Source organism: Aplysia californica, unplaced genomic scaffold (assembly GCF_000002075.1).
Source record: "Aplysia californica isolate F4 #8 unplaced genomic scaffold, AplCal3.0 scaffold00101, whole genome shotgun sequence".
Classification (NCBI taxonomy): Eukaryota; Metazoa; Mollusca; class Gastropoda; order Aplysiida; family Aplysiidae; genus Aplysia; species Aplysia californica.
In genome coordinates this window covers 1,382,284-1,386,953 of record NW_004797371.1, presented here as the reverse complement: position 1 = coordinate 1,386,953, position 4,670 = coordinate 1,382,284, and positions in this window count along the sequence as shown.

Below are 4,670 nucleotides of genomic sequence, written 5' to 3'. Positions count from 1 at the left end.
ACAGACAGAAAGAGACAGAGAGAGACAAAGAGGCACAGAGAGAGAGAGAGAGAGAGAGAGAGAGAGAGAGAGAGAGAGAAAGAGAGAGAGAGACACACACACGGAGGAGGGAGAGAGAGAGGGAGAAGGACAGAGGGAGGGAGAGAGTTAGAAAGAGAGAAAGAGAGACAGTGAGAGAAAGAAGAGAGAGAGAGAGAGGGAAAGATATATACATAAAGAGAGGGAGAGAATAGAAAAATAATATCGTGGACAAGCTGTCAAAATGTACTAAGCCCACAAACCTTAATGTTTACAGGAGAGAGAAAAGACGGTTCCATTCTTTTAACAATTGTACCTACATCAAGATGGATCGACGGAGTCAAAGAAACCCTCTAAAACAACAACATGGTGATCCAAACATCAACAAACTTGGCCCAGGTCCGACAATTGCACCTCCCCTACACACCTCGTGAGGTATAAGAAAACATAAAAAGTTGTAAAAGTTTAAGTAAAAGTACCCACATTATGGTTTTTTTCTTGCTTTTATCCCCAAAGGTTAAAATTTAATCTCTAATGTGTCCCGCGCGCTCACATGACCTTATGTAGTTGCGACCGTCGTAAAACACTTACCAAAACAAAAACAACAGTTAGAATATGAGTCTCGTCAAAATATTTTGTGAGCAAATGCAACCAGTACATCAGATTGATTTTTTAAAAACCCTGCAAGTTAAAATTTTAAAAATAATGTTGAGCTTAACACGTTTTAACAGCTGGTTGACGATATGTAAAATTTCCACAAAAAAAATAAATAAATAAAAAAATAAAAAAAATACGCCGGATCGATAAGTTCACTGAAGCGAGAAAGAAGACCGGCTGTTTAGTTATGCAAGCTATGTTTATAAGTCAGAAACGTATCAAATAACCTCTTTGATCGTATCAAAGGACTGAAATGTAGGCCTCGGAGCTCAGGGTAGGGGTAAACTGCACATTTTGTAAACGCAGCGATTCTTTGTGGTTCCAAACTCGAGATGACTCAACAGGATTGAGATTCGTGAGATGTGGGTGTTGAATATTATACATAGATAATCGTGAGTCAGTGAAGTGAACGAGTAGTAGTGTGAATCATATCCAAAATTTATCTCGTTTTAGTTTTAGTAGAGGTTTTACGGAGCTCGCAACTGCATAAGGTCATATGAACGCCAAAAGATTAGAGGTGTTACAAGAGAGTAACAAACATAAAAAAAGAAGAAGGGAAGATAAGGATGATAGATATTTGAGAGGAAGGAAGAAGCAAACTACACCAGAGCACCCGCCAACCACCCACAAATTCATCTCGTGCATCAGTTAAGTGTATCTTATACAGTATAACACGGATAGCTCGAATTCGTCGGGACCGGCCTTGGTAGTTTGAGGGATCCGTAGTTCGATGGATATCTTACAAAAATAAAGAACCCCCCCAAAAAACAACAACAACAACAACAAAATAACAACAACAAACAAACAAACCCTATCCCAAAACAAAACGGGACCGCAGGCACAGTTCGACGGATGCGTGATTTCGAGTCTTCTGTTTTCGACCTGTCCGTGTTACACTGTATTTATTTTCAGATTTGATTATGTCGGAACATAATTATGTCACCGGTATTCGAACTGTTAGTACCTTGCGTGTCTTTGAAGTTCCTTCGGATTTGTAAATTCGAGTAAACTTTCGATTAAACAAAAACGAAAAAAAGAAGCTTTGCCCAGAACCGACGTACAGTCATCATACAAGCGTTAATTTTTTTTCGTTTTTAAGTACAGCCGAGCCTGCTCATTTACCCAAGGCAATAGTCTGTTCAAACAGCCACTTCCCACCCCCATCCCCCACCACGTTTGTATATAATATCATAATGACCTTGCCCAAGACTTCTACCTATTTAGGACAACAACCATTTTTCTCCTCGACAAAGGAAGGCCGTCTTGAACAATTTCGACTTCGTAAGCGTCCGATAACTGGAAAGCTGTGTCATGGAATCTTTTCGCAAGAATTATACGTCACTCGCCCCAAAAAAAGTCATAGAAGTGCCGAAGAATAGGGTGTGACAAGAGAGTACCATACAAAGAAAAGAAGGAGAAGTAGGAGAGAAAAATATGATAAATGTTGGATTGGAAAGAGCACCAGACATACCAGAGCATCCGCCAACCACCCACCGGATAGGAAAAAAGGGGCAAACCACACCAGAGCACCCGCCAACCACCCGAACCAATAGGAATCGAGCTCAAGGCATACTTGCTTCTTGGACAACTACAGTGACCTTCTTCTTCTTTTCCTTTTTTTTTCTTCTTTCTATTCGACAACAACGTCAGTATTGTCCTACACTATACAAAACTGTACAATTAAGGAATCGTGACAATTCGGCACGCGGACTGGCGAAATAGAACAGACGCACGTATGAAAAAAAAAGGATTTCTATCGGATCGACGCATGATTCATAATATTATGAAGCGTCAAAGCAGAACTGCTGTATGGTCATGTTGTGGGTATGGCATATGCGAGGCAGCGTGGTGAAATCAGGCTCTCGTCGATTTTGGGGCATATGGAGTTATTGGTATCATCTTAAAGCTTGTCCATTTGCCTTTCTTTGGATGAAAACAATATATATTTATCTTTGATACAAGTCAAGATATTGGTGAGTGAAGGAGGAGGGGTAGGCTTGTCTCAGAGGTAAAATTAGCGAGAAAATGGCCGCCAAAGTTGAGTCATTTCCTAAGCTTGAGAGCCCATGGAAACTGAAAATTTACATCTCTTATGCCTTAAATCAACTGTTTTCAGCACAATACAAACAGAAATGTGTTCTTTAAAGGGCATGAACGATGTGTTGAGCCAAAAAACAAAAGTTTTATAAAAATTCCCAAGCCTGCGAAAAAATGCTAGTTTCTTCACTTTGTCTATTTTGACGAGCGCCTGATTTCACCACGCTGCCTCACATAATATTTGGATCAGCGTCCACGAACACAGAAAGGTAGGTTTGGTTTTGACATGGATCCTGAGTAAGCTACGCGAGTACTATACATCACAGTAGACCCTACTCTTGTCGTTTGCTCTACAAATGGCAAGCCGTGTTCACAACGCTTTGGTTGTTCTCTACATACAACAAGACTATTCTAGGGAAGTGGTGTAACAACACCACGGGGTCAAATGATGAATACATTATGTATAAATCATTATATGTGCATAATAAACAAATATATTATGAATATGTATATAGCATGTATGTTTACAAGACGTCGAAACATGACCTTTGCACTGAACGTTTCTGTAGATTCGTACATAATGATTTATCGTCGGGTAATGGGGCTCCCCTCAACCAGGGCAGTACAGCTGACTGAAAATGTCTTAAGGCCATTCTCAGTTGGGGATATTAACACGTTCTTATGCACAGTAGAATTGTAAACAGGCTGATTTATCACTATCATACTCATACTGTGCCGGAACAACTTAGGGGCAACTGCTGCTTTTTCTTCCTCATCCTTACTATCGTCATTTTTCCTCTACTTCTTTTGTATGTTTGTCATACTCTTGTAAACTGCTATTTCCGGGGTGCCTCAATAGTCGAAGCAGACCTTGTGCAGTTGAAGCTAGAGAGGTGAGCAGAGTAAGTCTGATTCCCCGTTCGGACTTATCTGTTGACTTCAACCTCTTGGCGATCAATGACATTATGCAGTTGTGAGCGCCGTAAAACCTTACTAAGACTAAAAAGGTTGGTGGGGCGCGGAAAAATAGAAAAAACAATTACATTATAATTTATATGTCCCTCAGGAACATATCGCTATCTCAGAATTACAAAGTTCTATCTGCTCAGTACTTAGTTTTGAGAAATCTTACGTTAAAAATGTGAGTTTCACAACAAGTCAAGCTTTTTAAAATGCAACTCTTTGAATATCTTGCTAGCAGCTACGAATAATCTTACCATTTTAATAGAGCAGATAGAACGTTTAGTCTCTGACCTCATGGTCAAAGTAACTCAAAACGGCCAAAAATGTCAGACAGAACTTTGTAATTGTAAGGTAGCAATTTGTTATGTTTTGTTTTAGTAAGAGTTTTACGGCACTTGCAACACAATAAAGTCATATAAGTGCCAAAGATTAGAGAGTAACAAAGAAGGGCAATTTGTTAGAGCGATAATAAAATAATAGTGTACTTGTTAAATTTGACCGTTTAAACGGAGAACGAGGTGTCGACATGCAAACTTTTGTTTTCTTGTTTAGTTTTAGTAGAGGTTTTACGGCGCTCGCAACTGCATAAGTTCATATGAGGTCATATGAGCGCCAGAGGATTAGAGATGTTACAAGAGAGTAACAAACATAAAAAAGAAGAAGGGGAGATAAGGATGATAGATGTTCGATAGGAAAGAAGGAGCAAACTACACCAGAACACCCGCCAACCACCCACTTGTTTTCTTGGTAATGAAAATAGCGATAGTTTTACAAGGTTTGTGTGCATTTACGCATGCGCGCCACAAGAAATGACAAATGTACGAGCTGAAACACCTTCGCTCTGAAAACATTTTCTCTCTCGCTGTCTCTCTCGCTGTCTCTCTCCCCCTCTCTCACTCTGTCTGCGTGTCTGCTTGCCTACCTGTCTGTCTCTCTCTCCCTGTCTGTCTGTCTGTCTGTCTGTCTGTCTGTCTGTCTGTCTGTCTGTCTGTCTG